The sequence below is a fragment of the Tenrec ecaudatus genome, chromosome 2, assembly GCF_050624435.1.
Source record: "Tenrec ecaudatus isolate mTenEca1 chromosome 2, mTenEca1.hap1, whole genome shotgun sequence".
Classification (NCBI taxonomy): domain Eukaryota; kingdom Metazoa; phylum Chordata; class Mammalia; order Afrosoricida; family Tenrecidae; genus Tenrec; species Tenrec ecaudatus.
Window position 1 is genome coordinate 124,724,683 of NC_134531.1, and position 11,842 is coordinate 124,736,524.

The 11,842-nt window shown below is 38.2% G+C and overlaps 1 non-coding gene across 1 annotated transcript; it reads left to right on the plus strand.

Moving 5' to 3' along the window:
- Positions 1 to 2,081: 2,081 nt before the first annotated feature.
- Positions 2,082 to 2,210, plus strand: LOC142442109 (small nucleolar RNA SNORA65). The gene has a single exon (XR_012783356.1). It is a non-coding gene; the product is annotated as a small nucleolar RNA SNORA65 (small nucleolar RNA).
- Positions 2,211 to 11,842: the final 9,632 nt, after the last annotated feature.

The window sequence follows — 11,842 nt, forward strand, 5'->3', positions numbered from 1 at the left end:
TATTTAATGAATAAAAACAACAATGTGCTCACTATCTACTCCTCGTAACTGGAAACAGGAGGATTTGGGGTAGGTTAAGCTTTCAACATCTAGTCAAACTCCAAATGAAAATATGATTTAAAAATTTAAAACGAATAGAGACTCTCAGAAAGATCTGTGCCAGGGTTATACAATTTTTGAGCATTCATCATCTAAAGCAAAACCAACACTTGAAAACAAAAAAAAGGAAAAGTCATTTGCCATGGAGTAAATTTCAAATCCTGGAGAAGAAAACACCGGTGCTGCAGAGTAAGATTGAATTCTATGGGATTTTCTTTTAAAAAAAATCATTTTATTAGGGCTCATAGAACTCTTATCACAATCTATACATACATCAATTGTGTAAAGGACAATTGTACATTCATACATATATCAATTGTGTAAAGCACATTTGTACATTCATTGCCCTCATCGTTCTCAAAACAATTGCTCTCCACCTAAGTCCCTGGCATCAATTCGTCATTTTTATCCCCTCCCTTCCTGTTGCCCCCTCCCTCATGAACCCTTGATGATTTACAAATTATTACTTTGTCATATCTTGCACTGTCTGACTTCTCCTTTCACCCACTTTTCTGTTTTCTGTCCCCCAGGGAGGAGGTCATATGTAGATCCTTATAATCGGTTCCCCATTTCCAACCCACCCTCCCTACACCTTCCCAGTATCGCCAATCACACCTCTGGTCCTGAAGGGATCATCCGCCCTGGATTCCCTGTGCTTCTAGCCCCTATCTGGGTCAGTGTACAGTGCTAGTCCTCTGGTCTAGCCAGATTTCTAAGGTAGAATTGGAATCATGATAGTTGGTAGGGGAGGAAGCATTTAGGAATGAGAGGAAAGTTGTATGTTTCATCATTGCTACATTGCACCCTGACTGGCTGTCTCCTCACCGAGATCCTTCTGTAAGGGGATGTCCACTGGCCTAGAAATGGGTTTTGGGTATCCACTCTGCACTCCCCCCGCCTCATTTAAGTGATATGATTTTTATTCTGTTGATACATGATACCTAATCCCTTTAACACTTCGTGATCGCACAGGCTGGTGTGCTTGCTCCATGTGGACTTTGTTGCTTCTGAGTTAGATGGCCTCTTGTTTACCTTGATCCTTTAAGATCCCAGATGCTATATCTTTTGATAGCTGGACACCATCAGCATTCTTTGCCTCATTTGCTTATGCACCCATTTGTCTTCAGTGATCGTGTCAGGGAGGTGAGCACACAATTATATGATTTTTGTTCTTTGATGCCTGATAACTGATCCCTTCAGCACGTTGTGATCATGAAGGCTGTTGTGATTCTTCCATGTGGGCTTCGTTGTTTCTAAGCTAGATGGCTGTTCATTTATCTTCAAGCCTTTAAACTCCCAGAAACTAGATCTTTTGATATCCGAGCACCATCAGCTTTCTTCACCACATTTGCTTATGCATCCATTTTGTCTTCAGCGATTGTGTAAAGAAGGTGAGCATCAAGGAATGCCAATTTAATAGAACAAAGTACTCTTGCATTTAAGGAGTACTTGAGTGGAGGCCCAATGTCCATCAGCTACCTTAATACTAAACCTATAAATATATGCACATGGATCTATTTCCCCATCCTCATATATAAATATATTTACATATGCACATGTCTTTAATTAGTCCTCTAATAATCCCCTTTGCCTCCTAGCTCTTTCCTCTATTTCCTTTTACTTTCTTCTTGTCCTACTATCATGCTCAGTCTTCATGGGTTTCAGTAATTCTTCTTAGTTACATTACTCTTGATCAAGCCCTACCAGTCTCCTACACCCTCCTCACCACCGATTTGGATCACTTATTTTTCCCTTTTCCCTGGGTTTGTTAACACCATTACATTTCCCCCCACCTCACCCTCTCCCATGTCCCCCCTGGACCTATCGATTCCATTGTTTTCTCCTCCAGATATTTCATCCAGCCTATCTTATTTAGACAGACCTGCAGAGATAATAACATGAATAAAAACAAGACAGAGCAAAACCAAGCAACAATAGACAACAAAATAATGACAAACAAAAACACAAGAAGGAGCCAGCCACCCGCCACTGCACCTGATGATTCTCTGTTCGCTGGTGCAATCCAGTGGTGAGCTGAGAGTAAACCTCAGCTTAGGAAACAGGGTTGTTCTTCATGTGGATGACACTGTGCCGAAAGCATGGAGACAGTCAAGAAGATAAAAAATAAAAATAAACACAAGAAAGAAAAGCTTGTAGCTAGTTCAAGGATTGTTTGTTGTCCTTTAGGAGTGTTTTCCAATACAGTCTGTTGGGGCACCATGCCCTGACCCCAAAGTCCACCTTCGGCATTCCCTAGGGACCTCACCACTCCTTTCCCTTGCTGTTCTGTTGCAGCACCTAAAGTTTTGCCTCAGTGTTGCGGGATCAGATGGGGTGCAATTCCCACACTGTGTCTTCAGTGTTGTCCCCTGTAGGGCTATGGGTCAGTGAAGGACTTTGTGTTTCATAGTGGGGCCGGCCATGTGATCCTCTCTGTGGACTGGCTGCCCCAATCAGGAAAATCGTCCTCAAGGCTTGGTGGGCCAGGATGTGCTCCACTCTCTCCTCCTCCTCCTACATCTGCTCCAGGGTGCTCTGATCAGAAATGCCCCTCTCCTGGATCTGCATATTCAGTTTGATCTTTTGAAATAAATTCTTCTGGGAGGAGGGGCAGGTGTCCACATAGTTAGGATTGGGGCCGGCCCCTCAGAACTCTCCACTGGTTTCCTACTCCATTTCAGCACGATGAATTCATATCTTGGAGCACTGGGTTGAAATCTGGTCTCTCTTTCCCTGTGGAGATGTAAACAATACCCTCCCCTTGTGTGGGTTAGTGCCCCTGCTACCCATTTATTTGTTTGTTTTTTTTCCTTTCCCCACCTTCTTTTTAGTTGACTACCATTTGTATCCCTGGATTGGGTCTGGTCTGCCATACTACCTGGTCCTCACCCCAGGAATGTTTGTATAGAGTAGCTTTTTGTCTATGCCCCTTTTTCATTTTTTATTAAAGCTTACCTTGGCAGGCCATGTTGTACTTGTCCTTTTGTGCTTGAATTACTTCGCTTAGCATGACTTCCCCCAGTTCTTCCCATGTGCTTCATACATCCATCACTGCCTTTTTGCAATGCGTAGTACTTCATTGTATGTATGTGCTACTGCTTTTTAATGCACTTGTCAGTTGATGGAAATTTGGTTTTTGTCCAACTCCTTGCAATTTTGAACTGTGTCACAATGAACATTGGGACACAGATGTCTAGCCTTCTTTTGTTTCTTGCCTCTTCTGGTCATATACCCAGTAGGAGGATTGTTGCGTCGTATGATAATTTGATTTCCATCTGTTTTAGATATCACCAGATAGATTTCCATAGTGACTGTACATACTTACATGTCCACCAATAGTGGATGAGAGTTTATGTCTCCAAACAGCCCCTCCAACACTTGTTGTTTCTGATTTTTTGAATTGGGCTATCTTTGAGGGTGTTAGGTGGTAACTCATTGTTGCTTTTCTCATATGGCTAAAGATCAGGAACATTTTCTCATGTTTGTTGGTCATTCAGATTTCTGCCCCTGTGAAACTTATGTTAACGTCTTTTGCCACCTCCTCAGTGGGCAATTAGTTGTGTTTTTTTTTCTTTTTGGAAGCTAGCAGAGTATTGTAGATTTTAGTAATACGGCCTTTGTCTGATGAATCATTGCTAAAGATGTTTTCCCAGTCCGTGGATCCTATTATTTATTACTCTCTTGGTGAATTCTTTCAATGTACATAGGTGTTTTAACTTCAGTATATCCCATTAGTCAATTTGTGCCTCCTCTGTGTGTGTGCCCTTCCTTATTTCTGATAGCCTATGTATTCCCTGTGCCAAAGTTCTCAAGTTAGTCCCAATTCCATCATTGATGACCCTAATAGTTTGGGGTTTAACTTCAAGATCTATGATCCACCTTGAGTTTATTCTTGTGCATGGAGTGAGATAAGGGTCTTGCTTGATTTTTCTACAATAAATATCCATTTTTCCTGCACCACTTGTTAAAGAGGGCATCTACTTCCTATTGGGCATCTGCTTCCCATTGGATATTTTTTAAACCCTTATCAAAGATCAGGTGCCTGTATGCTGATGATATTATTCCATGGCTTTCAGTTCTTTTCCATTGGTCTGAATATTTGTCATTGTACCAATCCCATGTAGTTTTGACAACTGTGACTGTATAGTATGTGCTAAAGTCAGGTAAAGCAAGGTCCCCCACTCTGTCCTTCCTCTTGAGGAGTTCTCTGCTAATTCTGGGCTTCTTCCCTCTCCGTAAGAAGTTGGTAATCAGTTTTTCCATTTCTTTGAAGAAAGATGAGGGTAATTTTATCAGGATTGTATTAAACTTATACAGTGCCTTAGGAAGAACTGACATCTTGACTATATTGAGTCTTCCAATCCACGAGCATGGGATATTTTTCCATTTGTTGAGGTCACTCTTTGTTTCTTGTAACAGTGTTCTGTAGTCTCCCCTATATAGATCATTTTTTCTTTTAGTCAGGTATATCCCTAGATATTTCACTTTGTGTTTGGCTATTGTGAAGGGTACCACCTTTTTGATCTCCTCTTCTGTGGTCTTATTCAATGTGTATAGTAATCCGATGGACTCTTGTTTGTTGATCTTGTATCCTGCCACTCTGCCAAACTCCTATATTGCTTCCAGTACTCCCCTTGTGGGGCTTTTGGGATTTCCATATATAAAAACATATCATCTGCAAATAATGATAGTTTCACCTCTTCCTTCCCCAGACATATACCTTTGATGTCTTTCCTTTTTCTTATGCTGTTAGCTAAAACCTCCAGCATGATATTAAATAAGAGTGGTAACTACAGTGGGTTTATGCTCTCTATTTTTATTATTTTATATTATATTATTATTATTTCCTTCTAAGTATTATTTAGTTAGTCTATTATTTTTAATGAAAACTTTGAGTGGACATTTCTTTCAATTATTCATTTCCAGGACCCAAAATGGCAACAGGGACATTAATAATAAGCACACACTAATGGAAGATAAATTATAATTCTGCACTACAAGAGGTTAATTGTAAAACTCAACACACGTTGTTATGAAATCAATTCTGGCTCCTAGTGATCCTATGAAGCATATTAGAGGCTTTAAATCTTTACAGGAATAGACAACTCATTCACAACCTACGGAGTGGCCAATGAGTTCAAACTGCTGACCTTGTAGTTATCAGCCCTATGAGCAACCCACCACACTGCCAAGAATTTAGGTTAAAAGTGAAACATAAGACAATCTCAGGTAGAGCATGGGATAATGTACTCTGAGGAGCCCTGGTGGCTTAGTGATTACACATACAGGTGCTATCCACAAGATTAGCAGTTTGAACCCACCAGAAAGGAGACTTTTTATTCCTGGAAAGACTTCCAGTCCTATATACACCATCCTATAGGTTTCTATGAGTTGGAATCTACTCCATGGAAGTGGGAAAAGAGAAAAAGTTATAATCGTTCTGTAAGAATGTAAAAAACTCTTAAAAACCTGCCGTTTTATCATCTTTTCTTTTAACTACTTATCTTCCATAGGTGTCAACTCTTAACCTTTTCGCAGGGAAACCTCCCCTAAGTCCTCCAGCTGATTCATATTCCCTTGTGACAGACGCCCCTTCAGCATTGGTATTCTTTCCTTTTAGCTGTAATTACACATTCATTCTGGACAATATCTTCCTGTCTTTTGAATTCCCCTCTTCACTGGAATCCCGTGAATGAATGTATGGACTGAATCAGTTTGGTTGCCATTGTCTCCCGAGCACCTGCAAGAGAGTCTGGCCTGGCCATGGGAGTGACTCACTAAGCATGGCACAAATGATTAAGGTTTTGAGAAAGAGTTGGACTTTTGGGCATCGATAACTAATTTGAAGTTCCTGGTTCTTTGCTCTGACTCAATTCAACTGAGGTAGTAATTTGAGTTAAATGGTTACCTATAGTCCTTAGAAAAGGTATTTTTTGACCTTCTAGTAAGTGTTAATATTGTCTGTAGGAATTCAGAAAAGTTTATTCATATAGACCTTTGAAACTACTTAAATCATAAATTAAGTACTTTCCATATCAACTTCTTCATATCTTCATAATAAGTATTTTGTTCTAAATGTCATCTTACTCATTTTCTGTTAGTTTACTTTCACCCTTAAGTATACCATAATGAGCTTGTCACTAACGATTTAGTCTATAATGATTCCAATTCCATTTGAAAACTTGACAGTAATTAGAACACATTATTGCATCTATATTTTAAAAGAATAATTCATTTTTAATAATTATTCAATGTGTTAGATTTTAATGTCAAAAAGATAAAATATATTTCACCTCTGTAATGCTCTAATGAAACAAAATATCTCTAGTTCAATGTTCCTTTTTTACAACACAGCCTTCAATCATTTATAATTTATTATCATTTAGAATCACTTAAAGCTAATAAGACTAATTACTTACATCAGGCAGACATGAGAGAACAAATGCTTTCACAGCATTAAAAAATCTCAAATGGTTGCCAAATTTTCCTGATTGATTAAAATGTTTTCCTTCATCACAGATGAAAGATGTAAACTAGCCTCAAAAGAGAAACAACTGCCAGTGCTTTAAGAGAGGTGAAATTGGGGAATTAGTGTGAAAATCTCAAGGACTTCTAATACATTAAGAAGAGTGGATATTTCTAAAATCAACATCACACACATAGAGAGCAACATTTACATACGGATGGAAGCCTATTTAATACTTTGAAAACCTCTGCCAGCATTCCAAGTAACACCCTGAAAATCTGGCAGAAACTGAGCCCTGGTGGTGAAGTGTGGTAAAGCACTTGGGTGCTAAACTATGGGTCAATGATTTCAATTCATCAGCAACTCCAAGGACAAAGATGTGGCAGTTAGCTTCTATAAAAGTGCTTTTGTTACAAACTATCAAGTCAAACTTGACTCATAGTAACCCTGTCTGATATAACTGTCATATAGAGTCTTCTAAGCTGCAGATCATCAAATTTTCCCCCCACAAGTGGCTATGTAGGTTTGAACCACAATCCTGAAGAGTTAACCATTATGCCACTAGGGGTTTCTACAAAGATGACAGCTAATGAAGTCCAGGGATCACATTTCCTCTGTGATCCTCCATTTAGCAAGCATGATGTTCTTCTTCAGGACAGGTAACTCCGGAGAATTACTGTAACTCAGAGCCAATGTGATGGCAATAATTTGGCTTACACCTGCCTGGAACATTCACTACTCAAATAACACAACACCATTTGAGTTAGCGTCATTTTTAGAGAATTATTGGTGAACATACGATATTGGTACCTATTAACAAATTGACAAATGAAAACCACTGAGTTGATTCATACTAAGGTGCCCCCTGCTTCTCAGAGCAGAACAAATGCACAATAAAGATTTTAATGGCTGTTTTTTTGGAAGTGGATGAGCAGAACAGTCTTCAAAAGTTACTCTAGGTGGTTTCAAAGCTCTAACCTTTAAGCTGAGAGCAAAGAATATTAACAATTTGCACCATTGTGTGTATTAATCAACTGGTCAAACAACAAGATCATAAAGAACAAACATATTTTTATTAAAGCAAAAAATAAAGGATGTTGAGGAAATTATATGATTTCCTATATTTACACCAGGGAAAAGAGAATTCAAACATCAGACAACAGCTAATTTTATAAGCCTAAAGTCAGACATGCCAAATTCCTTATTCTAAGACTATCGTTCTGTCCTAGAGCACTAGACTACTCTTCTTGGCTGGTCAGTGCATTGCAGTGGCCCCGCAGAACAATGCATTATTCATGATAATGGGGTTTTCTAGGGAAGCTCACACATTAGAACAAGCCAGGATCAGAAATGTTAGGAGTACTCTGTTTCGTGTGCAGCATGTCTGTCTGATCCTTGGATTCTCAGCCGTGTGGCACATTGGTCTCAGGCCTGCATAGGCAAGTGTTACACAGCTCCTTTGTTGTTATTTTTGATAAGTTACTGTTATTGTGGTCGGGTTTCCTATTGATTCTGCCCCACAGAAATCGTGTGTACTATAGAATAAAACAGGAACTCTCCTGTACCATCCTGTTCTATTTGACCCCAATGTTGGGACCACTGTGCCAATCCATCTCTTTAAGAGTCTTTCTCTGTTTTATTGATCGTCTACTTTACCAAGCATGATGCCCTTCTCCAGGACTGGTAGCTCTTTATAACCCATTCAAAGTAGATCAAAGATTTACCATTCTAAGGAGCATTTTGACTCTACTTCTGCAAAGAGATTTTTTTGGTATTCTAGAAATCCATGCTCTATTCAATATACTTTGACAACATCATAATTTAAATGTATCAATTCTTCAGTGGTCTTCTTTGTTCCTCACCTACTTTCACATGCATTTGAGCTCATCAACTATATCATGGCATGGATCAGGAGCACCTTAGTCCTCCAAGTGGCATATTTTCTCTTTGGCATTTGTAAAGAAGTTGTGGCAGTAGATCTGCCCAATGAAATATGTCCTTTAATTTATTGACCACTGCTTCTATGAATTTTTATTGTTGATCCATGTAAAGAAAGATCTTTGACATCTTCAAGTTTTTCTCCATTTCTCATGAGGTTGTCTTTGGGTGTAGCTGCATTTTGTGTTTTGTTTTTATTTTTTGCATTGAGTAGCCATCCATAGTGATGGCTGCAATCTCTGATATTAATCGTCAAGGACTTCGAATCCTTATAGCTTTCAGCTAGCGAAGCTGTGCCATCTGCAGATCACAATGGCTAACAAGCCTTCCTCTAATCCTGATGTGTGCTCCTCTTCGTGTAGTCCAGTCTCCTGAACTAGCTGTTCAGAATGCAGATTGAAAATTCATTGTGAAAGGATAGAACGCTAATTGAACTTCTCTCCTTAATTTAATACGTGCACGTTTCCTTTGTTGCGTTCAAATTGCTTCCTCATGGTATGGATATAGATTTCACATGAGCACAGTCAATTGTTCTGGGATCCCAGTTCTTCCCAATGTTTCTCATTGTTTGATATGATCCACGCCATCAAGGGCTTTATCACTGCATTCTATGCTTTCAGACTCGATTCACCCGATGGCAGTATTGATGATATCCCTACTGCCACGTCCTCTTCTGTACCCAGCTTGATTCTCTGGCTGCTCCCAGTAGACGTGCAGCTGCAACAGGTGTTGAGTTTTCTTTAATAAAATTTTAGTTGCCTGTGATATTATCGATATTGTGGGACAATCACTCTAATCTTTTGAGTTTGCTTTACTTATAATTAGCACACATATGAATATCTTCCAGTTGGTTGGCTGTGTGGCAGTCCTTATCATTTCCTGTATAGTGCATCCAGTACTGCATTAGCTTATTGAAACCTTTCAATTTGCTTGGTCAGAATTTCAATGTCTTCAGTGCAGCTTGAATTTCTTCCTCAGATTCTTTCTGTTCTTGATCTTATGGTACTCTTGAAATAGTAGACTGTCCATCAATTGTTTTTGATATGGTGATTCAATATCTACTTTCTATCTTCCTTTGTTACTTCCTATATTGTTCAATTATTTTTCCATTCAAACTCAATATCAAAATCACTGTATGAAGTCCGTTCTGAATCATTATGGCCTTTTTCAGGTTAAGTAAGACTTCTCCTTTGAACTTCTAAGACTTGGCCTCTTTATGGGAGGGTCAGCCACATCTTTCTCCCACCACTGAATAGCTGGTGGGTGCCAACTACTGACTTTGTGGGTAGCAACTCAGTGTGTAGCCCATTGTGTTCTCAGGGCTCTGTTTGTTTTATTTGGTTGCTCATAAAATCCTTCAGTGAATTCAACTTGAGGTTTGGATATTTTCTTCATTTATTTCCGTTTGATTTATGCTGAGTATCTTCTTCCATTTTTTGTTTTGTTTTCTAAATCCATATATTTGCAAATTACATAATAATGCTTTATTTTGTCTTCTGGAGCTGCTATTTGGAAAATATTGTTCAGTTTTTTAATGTCATAATTGCATCTAATATCTTTAGCCACTCTATATGCCAGAGAAAATTTCAGACTTGCTTCTAACAGAGATTTTGTTCTTGTCTTTCTTTCCTATCTTTTTAATGACCGTTTAATTTCCTCGTTCACAGTGTTTTTAACATCATCCGATAATCCGTAAAGTCTTTAATTAGTGTTAAGTACATCTCATGACCTTGTTTTAATTGTCCCTATCTTCAACCTGAACTTGCATACTAGCAATTTTTGGTTATTCCACAATCAGCCTTTGGCCTTGTTTCAGCCTGGAGTCTAGCTTCGCCAGCTTCCATTCCTATGACTCTCCTCAATTAGATTATTTTGCATTCCATCAGGGAGGGTCCATATGGAGGTAGTTACTGATAATGTTGTTGGAAAATTGTATTACAATAAACAGTCATTGGTCTTGCAAAATTCTATCAACCAATCTCTAGCTTATTTATATTATCAATACCATAATTTCCAATATTCAACCTTCCTCTTTGTTTCCAAAGTTCTCATAACAATCACCAATAATTATCAATGCATTTTGATTGTATGTTTGATTAATTCTAGAATGCAGAAAATTGGTCTAATTCCTCAAATTCTTCATTATCTATTTGTATACTTTTATAACAATTGGTTTAAATGAGGATTGTTGTAGATATCATAATCAGTTTTTTATCATAATCAGTCTTATCCTTCAAGACATATCTTCCTTGCATTTGTATATCTAGCACAACCTTAACCTTTCCACAACCTTAACACCAGAACTAGATGGTGCTCTACTCTGAAAGGAATCACATTAGAGGGTCTTGGAGAGAATCATAGATAAATATGGAAGAAAACTCAAAATCATAAAAAATCCTAGCCTTACTGGTTAGATAGTGATTGCTGGAATCTTCAAGACTATGATCTTTAGTTACTCTGGAACTGAATAAAATCTGGACTCACTTTTTGGTCAATAGACAGGTCTATCTAGACAACAACAGCACTAAAGAGATAGGCGCATTTTAGAATCACTGGATTCTGTGACGAGTTATTGGACACCAAAAGAGCATCCTTTACCAGAAGGACAAATTTCAGTATTTCAAAAGAAGGGGACATTGAAATAGGAAGTACAGGGACAGAGTTGGGTAAGTGATTTCACATTGAGGGGATTCCAAACAATTAGAAGAATAAAATGTGCATGAATTACCAAACTCAAAACTTATTTTAAAAATTTTTGCTCTGGAAACCTTAACACATTCCAATAACCAAATAATACTAATGATAACATTGTTTTGTAGAATTAAATGGTTTGCATAAATTGATGGGCAATTTTCACCTTTTTGCTGAGGTCAGCATGGGGTCCCTATCCCCAATCCCTATGGAAAGTGAGGTAATTGGTGTGTCCTACCTCTATTGTCTTTTAGAATCCCAGTTATGCCATTGCTTGATAGCTCATTTATTTGATGAGTTCAGGAAAGTTATGATTTTGTAGTTTACTTGATTTTTCTATTTTTTTAAACAGGGGAACAATATTCTCCAATTTCTGCATCCTGAGAAAACAGAAAAGCTCCATAGTAGGCTTTATATTTAATATATAAAACTCTCCTTCCTATCCAATCTCTTCAAACTCAAAGTAAATGTATAGGACAGAATAGACCTGCCCCACATTTCTGAGGCTGCAAATTTTTTTTTACCATGTTCATCTCCCACAGAGTGGTTTTGGGTTCAAATCACCAACATTTAGGTTAATAGCTGAATTCTTAGCTACTACAGCACTTTAGCTATGGGTAATTGATAAGTGCAAGATAAATTTTGATT